Consider the following 22,548-nt stretch of genomic DNA (forward strand, 5'->3'; position numbering starts at 1 on the left):
AGTCATCAATAAACACCTTCAACTCTTCAGGGGATATGTCACCGAATGTCTTATCTGCTGTTTGTTGCCACGAACCAAGCGCATTGCATAAACCAAAGGCCATCACATGGTACGCAAAAGTACCAAATACAGTAATAAAAGTTGTTTTCAACTTATCCTCTTCTGCAATTGCCATTTGGTTATATCCTGCAAAGCAATCCATAAACGAATATATCTTCCTACCTGCTAATTGATCCAAAATCTGGTCAATAAATGGCAGCGGGTAGTAGTCCTTAACTGTCTGCTTATTCAGCTCCCTAAAGTCTACACATAATCGAATTTGATTATTATTCTTCTTTCTAATCACAACTGGCGAACACCATTCCGTGTGTTGCACAGGAAAAATCAAACCCGCTTTTCGAAGCTTCTGTAGCTCTTCAAACAGCCCATCCCTCAGTTCAAAAGGCATACGCCTTACTTTCTGCCGTACAGGACGACTGCCCTCCTTCAATGGAATTGTATGAACAGCAAGACTAGGAGGGATGCCTCTCAACTCATCATAACTCCAGGCAAAGATATCACGGAATTCCTGGATCAAGGCCACATAGTCCTCCCTTTCTGCTGTACTGAGCATAGAACCTAATTTGATTGGCCGCAAATCATCAGGCGTACCAAGATCTAGCTCGATAACATCTGCATCTCTTATATGATCTTGGCCCTCTATCGGCTCGTTCAAAGTGATCTCATAGATGTCCTCTGTGGTGGATCCCTCTTTGGACTCATCACTCGATGATGTCTCACTGCTAGATAAATCTTCTAGTGTCTCCAATTCTGTAGAAGATAGAGGAGCTCTCTCACTCTGCGGGGTCTCAGGATAATCATCAACCACCACATGTTGGGCACCTCTGCCGAATATCAGTTGACCGACGGGTATATCTACTTGGCAGTCCGCTTGCAAGATCCAAGGTCGTCCGAGTAATACTTGGTAACTTGGACGGCCTGCAAACCAAATCACCCTAAAGTCCAACAGGCATTCTACATTTGTAACAGTGACATGGACCTTAGTAATGCAGCCTTCCGGCTGTCTCAAACTATCATCTGCCATTCTGAGAATTGTGGAGGTATCTTTCTGGATCACAAGACCCAACCTTTCCATCAATTCAGAACTCATAATGTTAACAGATGATCCCGTGTCGACAATGGCATAATCTACTAATATCCCATCGACATAGGCTGCAACCCTTGGGCAATGCTTCTCAGCATGCTCGAACCAGTCATCACCAACTCGCGCAATACCCAAAGGTTCTACGATATACCCAGTACGTAGGATCTTTCTAAATTCCTTGCGTACTCCTGGGGAAAGCTTAATAAGCTGTAAAAGATTCACATCTGGCTTGACTTCGCAAAGAGAGCTCGCCAAATCGAATTCATGATAGTTCGATAGAGCTCGCTTTTCACGCCAAACCATCCGCTCTTTAGGTCGCTGAACTGGCTTTATTGCCTCTTTCTTAACTTTCACCTTCTTCTTTGGTGGTTTCTTATTAGCTTTACTCTCTACGGGCTTCAAAGGTCCCCCTTCCATGGCAGGATCCAAAACTTGCGTTCCTTTGTCGCCTTGTTTAGGGTTTCCGTCGACAGGCTTATCCTTGTCGGCTTCTCTACCCTTTTGACCTCTTGTAAGAACATCACATAGATTAGAGGTTTCAGCATCATTAACGCGTACAGCCTCAATCAAACTAACCCCACTACCACTAGGTAGCTCCTCCACTGTAGTCTTTGGTCGTTGAAGTATTTGTTTAGGCCCATCTTCTCGCTGGGAATCATTTCCTTGGGCACGATGATTAACAGGCCCTGGCTGCCGACTACCACGCTGGAGGGAACTGATCTTACTCCAGCAAGTAGCTGCTAAATGGCCGGATTTTCCACAAATGTCGCACTTAACATTTGGGCAATTTCTTGGATAGTGTTGCCCACCACACCACTTGCAACTAAACCTCGAAGGTGCACCCTCCTCTGGGTATCTACTTCCTATCAAATTTTGTTGTTTTTTAAGGAAGTTGACATCAACGGCTATTTGTCGATATTACTCCGTAATCATGTCGGTATAATGCTTCATCATGTCCTTAACCTCTCCAAGAACATTGGAAGAACTCGACTCATAGCCTTGGTCATTACCCTGTCGTTCCATCGGCCTAACAATTCGATTAGGCACTGGTTGTTGAGCCACAGGCATGGTATTAGAATTGATCGCCTGGCTTCCACCATTTGGAGCCATTTGACTGCCCGTAGGCATCGACATCCTAGGGGGAGCTGGTAATAAATGCACATTCTGCATCATGTTCCCTCTCCCATTAGGATTAGCCATCGTTATCCCTTGGCCACTACTGCCATTGGCCACTACTGCTATTGGCATATTGTTTCCCAATACTAAACCCATATTCGAATTGCCTCGAGAAGCATAGGCTACTTGAAGTCGGGATTCCACCTCTTGTGCTCGTGTAATGGCAGTATCTATATCCCCCAAGGGAACACTACTCAACTGCAATTGGATATTAAAGTCCAAACCATGAAGGAAATATTGCAATTGGGCAGCTGCGGGGATAGGAATAGAGGTGTCCAACTTACGGAAAACCTCTTTTATTTTCTTCGCATAAGCACGAATATCCTTGTGTGATTCTTGGCGGGTCACGTTGAGTACACGCAACCAATATTGCCCACCCCTTTTAGGGGCAAACTCCCTTCGAAAAGCTCCATAAAATGCATCAATATTCAATATGGTTCCGACTTCTAAACCATGATACCATATGGCAGCTCTTCCTTTGAGAGTCATATTGAAGAACATCATTAAATGTCCTTCCTCTTGAATGCAACAGTTAAACATCAGCTTTTGAAACTCCCTAATGTGGAGTTCCGCATCTTCCTCAACTAACCCATTAAAAATGGGTAGCGGGTAACCTAAAGCTGGCAAATCCGTCATTCCTGCTGGAATTGCAATAGGTTGCGCCATGACGAGGACTGGATTTGCACTAGGAATAGGGGACGGTGGGGTTACACCTCACGTACTTGATGTGGATTGGCTTATAGAAGGAAGGAGGCCACTAGAGCTTCCGCCTTCTCCTAACTTACTGCTTGTGGTACTAAGACCACTAGATCCACTCCCTCGTAAGGGTTCAGCGCCGCTATGCTTAGGGGAATATCTCCTAAAAATTTCAGCACGTCGCCTAGCTCTTTCGTCTCTTTCTTGCTTTTGGATTTCTGCTAGATGATGCTTATCAATAAATAACGGATCAATCTCAGTATCCTTTGGCATAAACTGCTAGTTGGTCCCTAAACAACCAGGATTCGAGAACCGCCACTTTTAAGCGGTGTCGAAGGGTTTGTGAAAGCAAAGTCACGTCTTCAGAAGACCTTGAAAAATTTTAGGATAAAAGATCAAACAGATGAATAAGCAAGATGAGGAAATAAAACCAAGGCTCTGTTTTATTTTTGTCCAAATATTTCTTGTTGATGTATTCTTTTAACAAAAACACAAATTTGTCCCTTATAGATGCAATATTGCATGTTTTAACTCAATTCGTCATTTTACTGTTGCTATAACAGCCCAGAGGGAGCAGGCTAAGAACATCTATCCAAAGGTTCCAAAGGTGATAAGACATCACATGGGCTAAAGGACAACCTGTCCAACTCATCTGTCCATCTGAAACTCTTCTTTCTTTTTTATCACAATAATCACTTTTTAGTGGCTAACTGATACAACCAGGCCTGCCAGACGGAGTTTTCTTGTTTGCCCAAAAACCTTATTTGCAGGCACAAAAGAAGATCTAAGTGATAGCCTGTATGGAAGATAGGAATTTCAAAGCTCAATTGTGACTGAAGTCCAAGAGCACAGCAGTGCCCATTTCATAAGGATGCTCAGATGACCATAAAAAACCTGCGCAGAGCTCCTTCGAAATGAAGTAAAATGCCTACTCTATGAGAAAGTAAAGGTACCCTGTTTTAATGACATTGCTTCACTGTAAAGCAGTAAAAAAAAACCAAGAATTTATAGTCCTTATCATCTATATCTGTCTCCTGTCATATTCTAAGATAAGGTGAGAGAGGTTGCCCTCAAGGCACAATAGAATAGGGGCATGGAGCAATGTCGAAGTTCTGCTTCAAGCACAGATGAGTATCTAGCATACTCAGATTTGGAATTGGATTCTTGAAATTCATGCCATTCTTGTAATTTGGCACATTGAGCTCACCCGCCATATCAACGAATGCAATCAGATGGCTTGTATTGCTAGCTAGCAGTTATCTTTCCACATCTGTTCTTTGTGTTCACAGGAAACACACAGAAAGCTCCAACACCAAGTTCAGGATTGAATGCACAAACTTGCGCTATGAACACTTTAGTGGAGGTATTCATGTAAATTCCACAAATGTATTGGGTTTCAATGCATCCCTCTGCCAGTGGAATGCAGCTTGCCATTCTAGAGTGAGAAGCGAGCTGATTCGGCCGATTGATAATCGGCAGTACCAAATCCACAGGTGGAGGTCCCCGTTGCGCATTCCCCATCACTTAACGCAGTTCCTTCCCTCCTTCAAGCAGCTTACAACACACTCCCTTCATGAATCTCCTGATTGTGATTAGTCGAGATTTTTCTTCTAAGCCGTAGCCACCACAGAAATATGCGCCTGACGATTGCATCTACTGCACTTCCACGTACGGGTAGGTTGAGTCGTTTGAGTTGTAGAGTTTTCGGCTGTCAACGATGGTGGCAAAGAAGCAAAATTAACTCGGAAAAAGGAGGGGGCAGGTCTTTTGATGTTCCATGAGGCTTGAAAGACTAAAACTTCCTCCTTTCCCATTCATCTCCGGTCGATCCCTTCAATATTTTCTTCTCCTGCGTGTCGACTCCTTCTCTCCTCAGAATTCTCCTCAGTTTTTTTCAATCCCACTTTTCAGTTGACAACTTCCTCTGTTTCCCAGAATTCTGCGCCCTTTACTGTCTAAAAAAAAGACCCACTCCCCAATACTCCGTGGTGGAAGACGAGTGTATGTAGAATTGTAAGGGAAAAAAAAACCCAGAATAAACTTCCACACCTCACGACAAAAACCAGGCTCAATGCCTCCCTGATTCCGCCCTCCAATCTCTGTCTCCCAGATTAGCGTCCTCATCTCCATCGCTATTTTTTTCTTCTTCCTTTCCCTGTTTCCAATCCTCTCCCGTGCCACCCAAATTGGCGAGCCCCTTTCCCCTGCGTGTCGACTCTTTCTCTCCTCCGAATTCTGCGCTGTATTATCCTCCTTCTCTCCCTCCAAAACACTTTTCAAAAAACAAAAGCTTCTCTTTTTCACCCAAAAAGCACGGCTCCTTTTCCCTTTCAGCATCCGAGTATATATTAGACATACAGACATAAGCCACTGGATTCTTCTTATTCAATTGCAATGCATGTTCGAAGGCCTGCCTTCCGAGTTCCACATTGCCCCACTTTTGACAAGCACCCAAAACAGTAAGCCACAACACAAGGTTAGCTGAATATGGCATCTTCTTTATAACTGCTACTGCCTCGCCTAATAGGCCTGCACGAACAAGGAGATCAACCATGCAAGTGAGGTGCTCCACCGTTGGAATGAGGCCATAGTCTTTGCTCATGCTTTCAAAGTAGATTTGTGCCTTACCCAGTTGACCTGTGTGACTGCATGCTTTAAGCACACTACTGAATGTTATCAAGTTTGGTTTTATGCCTTGTGCCCTCATTTTGTCGAATATATAAAATACATCTTCAGCCTTTCCAAGTTGTGCATATCCTGTGATTAGAGCACTCCAGTAGATTACATCTTGCTCTGGAAGTGCATCAAACACATCTTGTGCTTTTGTCGTCAAGCCTAATTTCATATACATATCAATCAATGCAGAACCTACATAAATATCCTTTTTCAGAAATCTTTCCCTAACAACATCAGAATGTAATCCTTGGCCCCTGTTTATAGCTCCAGCCATGCCACAAGCTTTTAAGGTGCAGACAAGTGTGATACTATCCAAAGAGATATCCTCCTCATGCATTTGTTTGAATAATTGTAATGTCTTGTCTCCTTGATCCTGTTCAACATAGACTGAAAGCAACCCTTCATACTCGCTACTATACTCATACGCAGAGAATAAATGTAATCACAACAACTAAGTGTGCATAAAGTATTAAATCGCACACACAACTTTCGGGTGGTTTTCACATCTCGAATGCGCAGCAATACGACATCCACCCCCTCTAATCCTGCGCATCCTCCGGATGGGCCAACTACCCATGATCATTATCATCAAGATCCACAAACAAATCAATCTCTTCGTTATGCATTTCCGGTGGATCAACAAGATTTTCAGCCATATCATCTGTCTCTTCCATTGGAGTTTCTTGTCGTTGCTCTTCTCTTGAAAATTCTTCCAATGCATAATCCTCATCATCTCTTTTCTTGAAAATCTTGATTCTTTTTCCAGCAATAGGCACTCTAAGCATTGTCCCATCCAATTCAGTCAGCTCATATGTTGCATTATCAAAGACATGTCTGACTATGTACGGCCCAAACCATCTTTTCACCATCTTCCGAAGTGCAGTATGCTGATTTTCAAGGCTGCTATCAAAGACCAATACCCAATCTCTCTCTTCTATTGCTCTTGGCCGTAAGCGATGCCTGCTGTCAAACCTGTCCTTATTCCTTAGTCTAGCAACCTTCAACCTGTCAATAGCTAGCTGAATATCCTCAGGTCTCCTCTCCAACTGTCGAATCCGAAGAGCTAAGAGCTCCTCTCTCGTCAAATCCTCCTGCCAAGGTAAAACTGACCAAGTCAAAGCACAAGTCTCAATCGGCATAACAGGTTTCTGACCATACATCAACTCTGCAGGCATATATCCTGTGGTAACACTATGAGTCGTACGATCAGCCCACAAAGCAAATGGTAGAAGTCTTGGCCATTCTCCAATCCGTCCTTTGCATGCTTTGGCTAATGCTTTCACTATCGGCGGATGCCCTCTTTCACTCTTTCCATTTCCCTCTGGATTATATGCTGTGGTTAGAGCCAACTTGATTCCTAGCTGAGAGAAAAAATCCCTAGCTTCATCTGCATCCAATTCACCACGATCCGTAGTGATCTTACCCACACAACCATACCTGCAGAAAATTTCCTCCACTAAGAACTTACACACTGCACTAGTGGTCTTTGTTCTCAAAGATCTACCCTCAACATGATTGGTAAGATCCTCTCTAGCCAAAATAATGTATCTCATCTGCCATAGACCCATAGGCATGGTAACCAAATCAACTACCCACTTATAATGAATGCATAGCGGATAGGTCGGATGAAGCTCATCTCTATGACGCACTACTGAATAGATCTGGCAGTCTCTGCAAGTCTCAACAAAGTGAGAAACATCTCTGTACATGCCTTTCCACCAATATTTCTCCCTGATTTTCTCATAAGTAGCCCATACTCCTCTATGACCAGCCCAAGGACTCTCATGAAACTCCCTCATCACCTGTAACTGTGTCTCTCTATCGCAGACAACTCGCAAAGGTAATCCGCCTCTTTTCTTCGGATGCTTCCAAAGAAATCCGTCCTTGAGAAAATAACCATAGGCTTTCCTTCTGATCTTCTTGAACTCTTCATCTGTCCATTCATCTCTTTTGCTTAGTGTACTAAGGTACCTGCCAATCTGCAACCAATCTCCAACATAGAGATCTTCTATGAAAGCCATAATATCATAGACATGACAAACATGATCAACCATAGTGGCTGAAATTTCTGCATCATCCTCTTCTGCAAGTAGAGTCTCCTCATCATCATATCTGGCTCTAGACAACATATCTGCCACTGGATTATCCTTCCCTGCTATGTGTTTAAATTCCGGATTTAATGACTTGATGTATGCAATCCATCTCAACATGGCTATATCCGGAGTAGAGCAACTCGTGATCATACCAATCAATGGCAAGCAATTTGTCTCTACCACAACTGAAGCTCCAATAAAGTACTCCTTGTCACATTTGAGAGCCGTGACAATCCCCAATAACTCCCTCTTGATTTGTGGATATCTCCTCTGTCTCTCGTTTAGGACTTTCGCCCCAAACCGAATAGCATACCTATTTCCATCTGCATCATCTTGACCCACAGCCCAACCTATGCCAATTGGACTAGTGTCAACTGTCAATACAATAGGCCTATCACAGTTATAATCTGCTTTCCTGAGAGTAGGAGCATTCTGCAATAACTTCTTCAATTTCCGCATGGCTCTAGTGTGGCTCTCATCCCAATAGAATTTCTGCCCCTTTCGAAGCAGCTGCTACAAACAATCTGCTATGTGTGCAAAATGAGGTATCCAAATCATATAAAACACACAAGCACCAATGAATCTCCGTACCTCTGAAGTAGTAGAACAATACTCTGCAATCTTGCCTATAGCATTCACCTTATCAGGTGAAGGTTTCCTGCCATAATATCTACACATATGCCCAACAATAACAACCTCATTCACTCCAAAAACAGATTTTTGCCCTGAAAGTGTCAAGTTCACTTCTTCTAACTTGGCCAAAATCTTCTCACATGCTGAAATATGATCAGCCACAAAGTATCTGCATCCCTGCTCATTTAGGCTCTCATTTTTCTCTTCTTCTGCACATCCCTTAATGGGCACATCATCCAAGAAAGGCATAGTAAGCTGAGGTATGTAATCACGAAGGACCTTATGCATGGCATTCATCATATGCGCAACAGAATTAGTGGCACCTTGAGGCAAGGTACACATCCTGACAAGCCCAATAGGAGTTCTCATGGTGGTTATGTCCCTGCTTTCCAAAGCCAGCTGAAACTGATCATAACCTGAATACAAATCACCCAAAGAATAGATGGCCCGTCCAGCAAATGCCTCTGTAAACTCATCCACAACTGGACCTTTACCAACATTCCTGATAGTAACTCTGTTCACTGGCTGCATGTCCCGAATAAATCGAAGAGTACCATTCTTCTTTGGAACTGTAAACCACCTGTTTGAGTATGGTGCAGATGAAGGCTCAAGGATTCCCATCCTGATTTTTTCATTCAATAAATCAATCAGCTTTGGCAAGTGTGCTTTAGGCACTGGAATAGGTCGGAGATTCCATGGAATATGAGGAATAGTAAAAATGACCATAGGAGCAACAATATCAGGATTTACACATCCAATCTTATGTGGGACAAAAGCAAATCCCCTTCCATGACGCTCAAGCATATCCTGAAAGCGTTGCTTCTCTATGGGTAACAAGAAATCACCATTTCCAATTTTCAATTCAGCAAGTGTCTCTGCTGAAAATTTATGACCAATATGCTCCGGATTCCTCAAAATTTGCTGTTTAGCAGCCCTCTCTATTTGCTGATCACTGTCAGGTGGAAGCGGTACAGCAACCGGCTTCACCTTCTTATCCACAGTTTTGTATTTTGTGTCAACCCTGGCTTCATTATGCTCTTCTACATTACATAAACCTTGCTGTAAATCAGCAATTCTGCACTCCAATGACTGAATATTCTCAGCCCTCTGCTCTATGGACTGCATAGAAATAGCCCCAAACTCTGAATGCTGAAATATTTCAGCAGTAAACTCTGTTGGCTGAAAATTTTCAGCCCTCTGTCTCTCTGAAAGCTGATCATAACCAGCTGGAAACTCTGTTTGCTGAATTTCTTCAGCACTCAACACTCTTTACTGAGTTACCTCAGCCTCTGACTCAATCTGTGACATAAAATCTGCAATTTCATGAAACATGTCCAGGGATTGCACTAATACATGACCATGACAATTCAGCATATCAGTTTTCAGCATATCTCCCATCTCTGTCATCGTATCTGCACAAATCACACTGTCATACATACCATCTATGTGCTCATCATCCTCCAAAATTCCTGCATTTTTCAAATTTTTCTCCTTCCTGCATATATACTTCCTGGCAGCTCTAGGCAACCCAGAAGTCTTCTGATAGCTCATCGAACTGTTTGCTGAAATCCCAACATAACCGGAGGAGAAAACACTGCTGCTGCCAGGAGGCGAGAACTCCAATCTCCTCTCCTCTGTACCACCGTCGTCTCGCGAAACGGCGGTACCTAATGAAAACCCGAATCCCTCACAGTGGGGGCAAGGGTGCATCTCTGAGAGTATCCCTGTTTCTAACATGGTTCACACATACAGTCATAAACTGAACTGCTCTCATACCATCTTTACTGCGAATCCGTGCATAAGCAGATCCATCATCCATGACCTTTGTCTCCATGCGCATATCTGTAATGAATGGCTGACCAAGAATTATGGGATAAGAGCATGAATCTTGCACAAAGAAATGAAAATCCTCCTCTACATCACCAATAGAAACCTTGACACTAGGGCAAGCAGCATATAAATCACCTGCAGTGTTATTGGCGGCTCTCATACGCCACCCATGCTCTACATCCATAGGCCATCTGTTACTCTCATAAACTCCACGAACTATGAGATTAATCTCTGAACCATGATCAACCAATGCAACATAAGGCACCTATTTTTCTCCAACCTTTACCATCGTCTCTGTAGTTGCCCTAGCCGAATGGCTCCGTGAAAAGTGACTACGCGGTATCAAAACAGGCTCATCAATTTTAGCATAATGCATAGGCTGAACCTTCTTCTCTACCTGCGGAAAAACAGAAGCATTATCAACCATAACCTCATCATCATCAACATCCAACTCTCCAATCAAAACTCCATGTGTATCAGTGGTAGCCAATGCATGTCTTTTCCTCTTCAAGACCTCCTGAAACTGATCCTGAAACTCTCTTTTTGAGATGCCCAAAATCTCAAAAATAGTGAAAGTCACCTCACTGCCAAGTATCTTATCATTAAAGATTTTCTTCATGTCTGTAGATGTCTCAATATCGGACATCAATCTGAATCCTGGCTGCTTTCCTTCTCTAGGCCCTTGCCTCTTTTCTCTCTTTTGAGTATCCTCCATCAGTCGATCTGGCCCTGGTCTTGAAGACGGTCCTGCAGTAGGTGGAGTAACAAACTCACCCCCTCTAGTCTTCTTAGCTGCACTTGGATTTTCTTCATCTCTCTTACGCTTCTCCTCAACAAATACATCTGCACCATGAGATTTAGCCAAATAAGCATAAATAGAATACTTGTCAACAGGCGAGTCCCAACCTGTCTCTGATCTGATGCTAGAGCCTGCACTAGTCAAAACAGTTTGCTGAATTTTCCCCTTGTTTGCAGTCTCCATAGCATAAGTCCATAGTGCGGACTGAGTCTCTTATCCCTTCTCAATTTGTACTCCATATGCAGAAGCATCACCTCTAGCCGTCACATAAGAAGTACGCGCAGCCATGTCCTCCACTAACTTCTTCATTCCACCTTTACCAAAGTTGGTAGCAAGTGGAGCTCCTGTCTCAGTCAACCAAATCTTACCATCTTGCCCCCAATATACCAAATTCTGCCTCCTTGCATCCTGGAAAGAGTCACAATCTCTGCAATGTTGATGCTCCGTACTATCACACCAAATACATCTTCGATCTCTCCTAGGAGCACTAGGAGCACTCCTAGGTGCAGTAGGAGCACTAGAAGAAGTAGTAGGCACAGTTGAAGCAAACTGCTCCTTCAACTTTCCCACTAACTCTGCTTTGACTGACTCAAGTGTCAAATCTGTGATGCCTTTGATTATGTCATCAATAGAGGTAGGCACCGATGGAGCGGATGGTTTTAGAGCAGAAGGTGTAGGCATCGGTCCTGGAACAGGAGGAATAGGTGGAGTAGAAACAGTAGGCACTGGCATAGGCCAAGAAACTGGTTGAGGAGGAGAAGAAATAACAGGGATAGAAGTAGGCATAGGAGTTGATGATGGTGTAGGTGTCATGGAACCATTCTGTAGGCGAGTCTTCCATATCCTCCTCTTGGTCAAAGTCGAGACTGCATCCTGTGCATCCTGCCAATCAGTTTTAAGACCCATAAGCGTCGTGCGATCTTCAAGAAGCTCACCCAATTCTTCTTGAAGAGTAGGATCTGCAGCTTGCAAGAAAAGTTCAACTTTTTCAACATCCAATGCTCTTTGTTCAATGGCATCAAGCTGACTATACCTCTCTTCGAATTCTCGAATCAACTCCGAAGCAGCAAGACCCTTGTTTGGCATGTAGACCCACTCTCGGAATGACCGCTGAGTAGCCGTACCAAAGTCCTCAAGGAAGTATTTTTCTTTTAGATCCTTCTTAAAATCTTGCCAATGTGTATTTTGAATAAATAAATCAGTCACCTTTGTCCTCAAAGCAGGTGTGACAAGACGAAGGAAGTACTTACTCATAAGTCCAGCAGGAACTCCAAAAAACCCCATCTTGATCTCATATGTCTCCAAATATGCTGAAACATTACGCCCGTCAAATAGCTTCTTCTCACTCTCAACTGCTTCAATAGCCTTAGTCGCGCTGTTTGCATTCTCCTGCTCCGAGTAGAGTTGCCTTTGCTGAGACAACTGCTGTTGATGCAATTGTTGTTGCTGCTACATATACATTTGTGTTTACTGATTTTGGAGCTGCATATACATGGACATATTCTGCAAAATCTGTTTTAGATCCTCCGTTGAAGTACTTGACGCAGCAGTCATTGATGGAGCTGAAGTAGAAGCAGCTGGAGTTGTAGAGGAAGCTGAAATAGAGGCTGAAGTATCTCCCATCCTGAAATTTCTGCGACGCTTTCACGTCGGGTTCACCAAAGATGTCGAAGGGTTTGTGAAAGCAAAGTCACGTCTTCAGAAGACCTTGAAAAATTTCAGGATAAAAGATCAAACAGATGAATAAGCAAGATGAGAAAATAAAACCAAGGCTCTGTTTTATTTTTGTCCAAATATTTCTTGTTGATGCATTTTTTTAACAAAAACACAAATTTGTCCCTTATAGATGCAATATTGCATGTTTTAACTCAATTAGTCATTTTACTGTTGCTATAATAGCCCAGAGGGAGCAGGCTAAGAACATCTATCCAAAGGTTCCAAAGGTGATAAGACATCACATGGGCTAAAGGACAACCTGCCCAACTCATCTGTCCATCTGAAACTCTTCTTTCTTTTTTATCACAATAATCACTTTTTAGTGGCTAACTGATACAACCAGGCCTGCCAGACGGAGTTTTCTTGTCTGCCCAAAAACCTTATTTGCAGGCACAAAAGAAGATCTAAGTGATAGCCTGTATGGAAGATAGGAATTTCAAAGCTCAATTGTGACTGAAGTCCAAGAGCAGAGCAGTGCCCATTTCATAAGGATGCTCAGATGACCATAAAAAACCTGCGCAGAGCTCCTTCGAAATGAAGTAAAATGCCTACTCTATGAGAAAGTAAAGGTACCCTGTTTTAATGACATTGCTTCACTGTAAAGCAGTAAAAAAAAACCAAGAATTTATAGTCCTTATCATCTATATCTGTCTCCTGTCATATGCTAAGATAAGGTGAGAGAGGTTGCCCTCAAGGCATAATAGAATAGGGGCATGGAGCAATGTCGAAGTTCTGCTTCAAGCACAGATGAGTATCTAGCATACTCAGATTTGGAATTGGATTCTTGAAATTCATGCCATTCTTGTAATTTGGCACATTGAGCTCACCCGCCATATCAACGAATGCAATCAGATGGCTTGTATTGCTAGCTAGCAGTTATCTTTCCACATCTGTTCTTTGTGTTCATAGGAAACACACAGAAAGCTCCAACACCAAGTTCAGGATTGAATGCACAAACTTGCGCTATGAACACTTTAGTGGAGGTATTCATGTTAAATTCCACAAATGTATTGGGTTTCAATGCATCCCTCTGCCAGTGGAATGCAGCTTGCCATTCTAGAGTGAGAAGCGAGCTGATTCGGCCGATTGATAATCGGCAGTACCAAATCCACAGGTGGAGGTCCCCGTTGCGCATTCCCCATCACTTAACGCAGTTCCTTCCCTCCTTCAAGCAGCTTACAACACACTCCCTTCATGAATCTCCTGATTGTGATTAGTCGAGATTTTTCTTCTAAGCCGTAGCCACCACAGAAATATGCGCCTGACGATTGCATCTACTGCACTTCCACGTACGGGTAGGTTGAGTCGTTTGAGTTGTAGAGTTTTCGGCTGTCAACGATGGTGGCAAAGAAGCAAAATTAACTCGGAAAAAGGAGGGGGCAGGTCTTTTGATGTTCCATGAGGCTTGAAAGACTAAAACTTCCTCCTTTCCCATTCATCTCCGGTCGATCCCTTCAATATTTTCTTCTCCTGCGTGTCGACTCCTTCTCTCCTCAGAATTCTCCTCAGTTTTTTTCAATCCCACTTTCCAGTTGACGACATCCTCTGTTTCCCAGAATTCTGCGCCCTTTACTGTCTAAAAAAAAGACCCACTCCCCAATACTCCGTGGTGGAAGACGAGTGTATGTAGAATTGTAAGGGAAAAAAAAACCCAGAATAAACTTCCACACCTCACGACAAAAACCAGGCTCAATGCCTCCCTGATTCCGCCCTCCAATCTCTGTCTCCCAGATTAGCGTCCTCATCTCCATCGCTATTTTTTTCTTCTTCCTTTTCCTGTTTCCAATCCTCTCCCGTGCCACCCAAATTGGCGAGCCCCTTTCCCCTGCGTGTCGACTCTTTCTCTCCTCCGAATTCTGCGCTGTATTATCCTCCTTCTCTCCCTCCAAAACACTTTTCAAAAAACAAAAGCTTCTCTTTTTCACCCAAAAAGCACGGCTCCTTTTCCCTTTTAGCATCCGAGTATATATTAGACATACAGACATAAGCCACTGGATTCTTCTTATTCAATTGCAATGCATGTTCGAAGGCCTGCCTTCCGAGTTCCACATTGCCCCACTTTTGACAAGCACCCAAAACAGTAAGCCACAACACAAGGTTAGCTGAATATGGCATCTTCTTTATAACTGCTACTGCCTCGCCTAATAGGCCTGCACGAACAAGGAGATCAACCATGCAAGTGAGGTGCTCCACCGTTGGAATGAGGCCATAGTCTTTGCTCATGCTTTCAAAGTAGATTTGTACCTTACCCAGTTGACCTGTGTGACTGCATGCTTTAAGCACACTACTGAATGTTATCAAGTTTGGTTTTATGCCTTGTGCCCTCATTTTGTCGAATATATAAAATACATCTTCAGCCTTTCCAAGTTGTGCATATCCTGTGATTAGAGCACTCCAGCAGATTACATCTTGCTCTGGAAGTGCATCAAACACATCTTGTGCTTTTGTCGGCAAGCCTAATTTCATATACATATCAATCAACGCAGAACCTACATAAATATCCTTTTTCAGAAATCCTTCCCTAACAACATCAGAATGTAAGCCTTGGCCCCTGTTTATAGCTCCAGCCATGCCATAAGCTTTTAAGGTGCAGACAAGTGTGATACTATCCAAAGAGATATCCTCCTCATGCATTTGTTTGAATAATTGTAATGTCTTGTCTCCTTGATCCTGTTCAACATAGACTGAAAGCAACCCTTCATACTCGCTACTATACTCATACGCAGAGAATAAATGTAATCACAACAACTAAGTGTGCATAAAGTATTAAATCGCACACACAACTTTCGGGTGGTTTTCACATCTCGAATGCGCAGCAATACGACAGTGGCTCCCAGCAGACGCACCACTGATGGACCTAAAAACGGGCCGACACTGGCTCATGCACTAGCCGGGCCTCGTCACTATACACAAGACAACCCCTCGGCCTTGCGGCCAGGAGCGTCTATCAAAATCTCTGCCTTCCTAAACATTGCGTTTGTAATACGTTGTAGTCCAACTGATCCTAACCCAATATTACTCCTCAAAGGGAGTCCCTTTCACATAGCCAAAAGGCTCGAATCACATACACATGGGGTTCTTCCTACGGCTGAATGCCATCAACCCTATGCGACTCTCCTACACCTTGGGGATTGGCCCCTCGATGGGTCGCTCAACATTTAGACATTTCGCACAAACGTCGCTCAAGGTACCGCATAAGCGTGTCCAGGAATGTACCATTGTCCTTACTTGATCTCCCCTTTGGGACCCGCGTCTACCTACAGCATGGGTACCTCACTGCCTCTCAACGTAGGTCATGTTCTAATAAACCAATTGCAATGCATGTCCAGGAGCTAGTCACTAATATTTTTAAATTCTTTTTCACGCTCTATGCACTTGGTGGATGCCTAGTGCTCAAACATTTAGCAAACAGTATTGTGCACAAGTGCAAAAAAACATTCTTTTAATGGTTTCCAACTACCGTTCGTACTTCGTTGCATGGGCCTAGCACCGAGGTGATCCTCGTGCTACTAAGCTCTTAATTTTAATTATCATCCGTCCTAAATGCTATGCATAGAAATCAGCAACTTTCCCATCATCTCACACGGCATTTAGACATATTTCAACTTCTCTACCCTTCCCCATTTAAATATTGCATCGTTGCATAGGTTTACAGGGTATTTTGACATCATTTTTTGTGTAGAAAACGGAAAAAGACACACTAGAACAAGAAAGTGGGGTTGAACTGAGGCAAATCCTCATGCTTCAGTCCCCACAAACATTCACAAACATTGCTCTTATTTATCCTTATTTTTCGGAACCCAAAATGCATTTTTCCCCTATTTTTTAGGGTTTTTCCACCCTTTTCTTCTATTTTTCCTTATTTTTATGCATTATTTAATTACTGAAAATTAAGAACAGATTATGGGCTGTGGCCCTTAGTTCCTTCTTGCAGAAAAATGAAAGTTTAGTTGATGTTCCTATGTACATTTCCATTTTTATGCCAAAAACCATCATTTCCCCTTGATTTTTCATATTTTACGTGTTTTAATGTATTATTTTGAACCACAAGATGCATATTTTTCTGATTTTTTGATTATGACCAGCAAGAACTCATAGAAAATAGTAGCATGAACAATTTTTATCCCACATGAACAACATTTCATCAATCAAAAGCTATAGAATCTCAAATTTCCTTTGAAAATTTTGAATTACCGCTTATTTGCGTGTTTCGGGTTTCATGTCCATGGCTGTAGATTTGGAAATCAGCAGCAGTTCATGTCCAGCACAATCACCAGTTACCATTTCCAGCCCCTGGAGCAATCCGATCCATGCCGGACAAGCCTCCATCATTCTTTCTTCTTCCTTCTTCTTCCCACATGAACTTGCCTTTAAAAGAGAGAGAGGGAGGAGAGAGAAAGACTGAAATCAGAGATCTTCAAAGAGGGCATCATTGCGCGAGCGAAGGGTGGCGAAATGACCAGCATCCAGAGGGGAATGAGGGCCAATGATGATTTGCAGGGGTTGTTTGCAGGCAGGAGGGAGCATGATCAACATCCAAGCGCATTTTTCGGTGCCTGCTGTCCATGCCTTCTCTCCACGATTTGTTGCATGCTAAGTGTCTTCTTTTTCATGTGACATTTAAAGTTTGGGCTCCCAAAGGTCACTTGCCCATTTTGGCCAAATTTTGTCCACCTCTTCGCATCTTGACCGGTTTCTTGGCCATTTCCCCGTCCGGACTCGGAATCGAGCTCTAAAAAATCCTAGGCGTCCGGCTTAGCATCCCGCATTGGCCACTAGCTCTTGTCAACCCGCACGACTGTCTGAAAAATTATAAAAAATCAACAAGTGTCGCTCGGACGCCTTTAAAGCACTTTGGCGCTTAAAATCGTCCTAGATCGAGCCGCCGCCTTTGACATTGAATATTTTTCCCTTGATATTCATAATTTTTAGCTATTTTTAAGCACTTCCCGTCACCTAAATTCCGCTCTCAGGTTAGCACAATGCCACGATGGATATCCAAAGCATTGCTACGTGCTTATGGGTATTACGTTGGTAACCCATGGATTTGGGTGCCAAAACCCCTTGCTAAACCTCCCTTGTCGACTGAAGGCCAGATCGTATCAAGAGCAAAGAAGCGTAGGAGGAGATCTAAACTAAAAACCAAGTCTCGAGTCAACAACAGTGGAGTGATCGAGCCCCTCATGGTCGAAATCAAGAAACCAAACAGGACCAATCGAAGGGTAGATCCTCAGCCTAGCATGCTTAATAAGCAAATGTCATATGTAACCATTGAGCGTGCACAAAGACCACTAGTGCTCAAGGAGCTTTTGACTTTCCAAGAGGATAATGAGCATCAGAGGCACGATGCTGCTCGTGAGGAGGCTGATTGCTCAACAAAGCAAATGGCACAATTGTCTAATAGCCTCGAGAAAATCATTCAGCCAGTGCCAAGTCCACCTAAGAGTCCTAGATCTCCTACACCCTCTTTTTCTAAATGGACACAGGAAGCACAACAGTCGTCAAATGCGGCTACTCAATCCCAATCTCTACCTACATCAGAGCTTCCAAATGTCCAAGAGGTAGGACATGATACCACCCTTAGCTCTCAACCTAAGGATATGCTTGTGCAACCTAAGGTGACTAGATCAACTCATGCTCGATCTACACATGTGAATGCTCAAAGGGAAACAAAAGACACGATGCCTGTGCAACCTAAGGTGACTAGATCAACTCATGCTCGATCTACACAGGTGAATGCTCAAAGGGCAACAAAAGACACGACCACTTCCGATTGCCCTAGGGACTTGACACTGCAATCTACTGGTAGTAGTCAATCCACTGAAATAGCCGCCACTACTTCTAATCAGGGATCACGACAGTCATAGCCACGGCCAATGGCCCTTGCGAAACGTGTCCTTAATGGTTTACCTGTGGAGGAGGTGTCGCAACCAAATTTGTTGACAACTCAAACACTTCCCAAGCGCCTAGAGTCTAGACTGGAGGAGTTAAACAGAAGGGAAGAGCTAGACTCTCCAAAAAGGGAGGCAGTTGTACCCTCACACCCTAGCAAGGCTATTTAATAGGCCACGGCTATGTCCCATAAGGACACACTAGAGAAAGAGAATGTTGAGGCCCAACCAAGCACATCAACGGTTGACCTAGTCCAGGGTCCTCAGTTGTTGAGAGATGCACCTTCACTGACCAAGAAAAAGAAGAGAAAACAATGAAAACAATAGAAGTTACAGGTGGTTGTGGACCCCAAGGACATTGACACCAAGAGCGCTGGAGAGCGGAGGAATAAAGCATCGAGTCCATCCACCAATCACCCCATTGATGCCTCTCCTAATAGCGGTGAAACCTCAGACACATCTGTGTGCTGTGAAAAATCAAAGCAGTCATTACCATCAACGACTGCTTGCAACACTCAATCCACTGACAACAGAACTCGCATTGACCAATCAAGAGTGGATACAACGCTATCAATAGGGTGACAAATTTATACAAGTCACATCCAAGGAGAACCATGACGCAATGACAAAGCCTCGGGAGAAACATGGAAACCCCAAGAGCATAAGAAATCCTAGGATTGACCAATCTTTCTCATCCAGGCCTGAGCCCCTAGCTATGCTAAAGTCTAGGCAAACTCCTAGAACCTTGCATGAGATAGTAATCGAGAAAGCCCTCGTTGAACATAGAAGTGTCGCAGAATGCTTAACCGAGTTGAATGCTAAGCTCAAAGTGTTCGCACGTGTCTATGTCCTAGCAAACATGGGCATATTCCCTAAAGAGCGGCTTGAAGTATACTTGCCATTTCCCTTATCCTGGGAAGATCAAGAACATCTTGACGAGCACTATAATAGGCTCCTGTATGAATGCATGCGACTCATCTCTGACGAGGAAGCAGACGAACTACGCTTAACTGTAACATTCAATGATGTGCTCTACCAACCAAATCTCTTAGAGATAGAGCAAGTAAAGCGACAATCTGAGGGTAGAAGTCAATTCAAACAATGTTGGTGTGAAAACCACATTGCAATGGCCGAACTAGGAGCCCAGATCATGACAGTCTCAGAGGAGCAATTGGCCAAATGGTGGTCTCAAAGAGACCCAACCTATGTGGCACCAACTTCCTTTCGAGTGATGACTACCATTCGGGGTGCGGACTTAGCTGAAACTAGCCAAGAGAACTTTCTATCTGATAAGGTTCTCACTGAGGAGGAGTTACATGTTGCCAATAGACTCGGACAAGGTTCCATACTACTCGATGTTGCAAAATATCTATCGGTATTGGGTAAGCTACCACGAGTACTAGATGCGTGTGCCACACTCCAGTACAATCCAGAGTTCTACAATTGGCTTTTATCCTCGTGAAGTGACATGGATTCGTAAATATGTACATAAATAAATAATGAATTTTGTGACCCTTTATAGACAATATCAACACATACAAGCAATGATGGTCAAGTGTAGGGAGAAGAGTTGGGTTCAATAGGCTAAGCTCCTCAGGTCCCCCTCTCACCACACATTTAGAAGCTGTGTGACCATTCCCACCTCCAGGTGGAGGGGATGCAACCCTCATTACCACCATAGGAAGCCCTGACCAACATCTCTGATGGTGTAGACAGGGTACCGTCCTTTTCTATACACCTTTCCCCCTTTCCGGTCTATCCTTCCGAGGATGAGCCCTACCCCACTCCATGACAACCAGTCCACACAACTTAGCATGAGCTGAGATCTGCTAATGGCTAGAGGCCAAATGAACATCATCATGGGGGCCATCCCTCTACAACAAACGCTGCATATCTCACCTCTCCCCTTCTCATCATGTACGCTTAATAACCCACTGTATAATCCCTTCCATGAGAATATTTTTATCCTGCCTCAAGGCCTAATCCTTGGTTTGCATATTGCAGGTCCCCTTACAGTAGTTGACATGGAGCACCTAGTGCAACTGGCTTGCAAGGACACTATTTGCGTCGAAGGGAGCATGTAGCATAGGCTCCTCCGTTGGAACACTATGTACCTACCCTTAAAAGGTATGCAACGAAACGAGGCCCCAAGCAACACCATGTCGGGCGTAGGCCAAAAAATCCCAAGGCCATGGAAGTAGAAGCTCAAGGGAGCACACAGGGGGTGGCAACACCGGTCGTGCGGGCCCCCAATAGATGCTCGGGCACCAGGTGCTCAAAAGAGGAGAGGGCAGCTCGAGACAAACAGGAATTTGATGCATTGTTCAAAAGTATTCTAGAAACAGTTGCGGCCAGGGACTACACCATTCAGGTCCCGGGCAACATTTTCCCTGCCCAATCTCACAGAAACCCCTCACCAGCACAGCCTCAATCGCCCGACCACCCAGACTCGCCCCACCTCGTACAAATAGAGTAGCCCCATCTTGTATAAAAGGCTTATTGAATGCTACCTGGCCATGACTTTTTTTCTTTAAATGGTTGAGTGCTGACATGTTCAAATTGTACAAACTTTTCATATTTGCGTTTAATATATATTTCACGTCTTTAGCAAATGAAAAGGCTAATCAAGCATAGGTGATAAGTATCTAAGTCAACACCATGGAATTCAGATAAGCGATGTCTCCATGCGTTCCACTGGTTTGTTATAGTTGCGGCATATGTTGTGCATGTACTCTCACGCATTGCTAAGTGAATGCAGGATGACACAGGTCACTATCTGAAAGCATTCAATATCCAAGTCACCACAAGACCACCAACCCCACAAAGAACCATTATAGAGGAAGTGACAGGAATACCAAGGAACAAAGAGCCATGACGAAAGCCCCACCGAATGAGAACCTGGAACACCTCTGTAAAAAGCACATATTGCAAATCACCATGCCCGACACATGATCATCGGATACCTTCTTTCTCTTGGCCAAAATCTACGTTAGGGTAGGAGTCATGCTCTCAACAAGGGCGAATGTCTCATCATCATCCAGGATTCAATTCACAAGATGCTCTACCCTTATCCATACATAGCTCACTCCAAGTGCTACCTCAATTGTTTGATGTCTCACATGTTACAAAGAGGTTTGCAAATCTCAAGTGTATCCCTTCATCTCAACAATTGCTCCTCTAGCATCGAGGCTAGTGACACAATTATCTTTGTAATATCCATTCTTCATAGTCTTTGGATCCCAACATTTCTCAATCCAAATGAAAGGCTTAACAGCCTCAATATATGGCATTGATTGTATTCATTCCAAAAAAAAAGAGAAAAAAAAGAGAAGAAAATAAAATAAAAGAAAAGAAAAAAGCATGCACGATCACAAGACTGAACCTAGGGGTCCTCAAATTAGGTACGTCCAGTGATCTTGATCGGCTGGCTCCATCCCTAATCCCCTAGCCCTTTGTACATCCCCCACAATTGTTCAGGGCATCTCAAGGGTAGAACATACCTAGAGAGCTTGTCTCGCCTGTGGTTAGACCTATCACTGTGAACCACTTGCCCAATTCTTTTGGCACTTCATCTCAGTGCCATTGTACTCAACCGTGGTAAGCAAGGACGGAAAGACCATGGAAAAGTACACCGTACTCTTCAAATACTCCAAGTAGCCATGAGCTACCACAATCTGAGATAGCAAGGAGCTCAATTATGCTACATTGTCTCGTCAACATCACAAATGATGTCTCAAACAGCCTTCCAGTGTACTTCTCCTCACCATCGACAAATTTTCCTACCCCATTGAATCCTTGCTTTATCAACACTTGCTATGAGGAACTAGATCAGCAGTCTTCTAACTAAGTAGTATCTAAGTATGCATGTGCACTCACATATTATTTGCACCACAA

This window comes from Lygodium microphyllum, chromosome 9, assembly GCF_053477565.2.
Source record: "Lygodium microphyllum isolate KBCC chromosome 9, Lygodium_microphyllum_v1.1.10, whole genome shotgun sequence".
Lineage (NCBI taxonomy): Eukaryota > Viridiplantae > Streptophyta > Polypodiopsida > Schizaeales > Lygodiaceae > Lygodium > Lygodium microphyllum.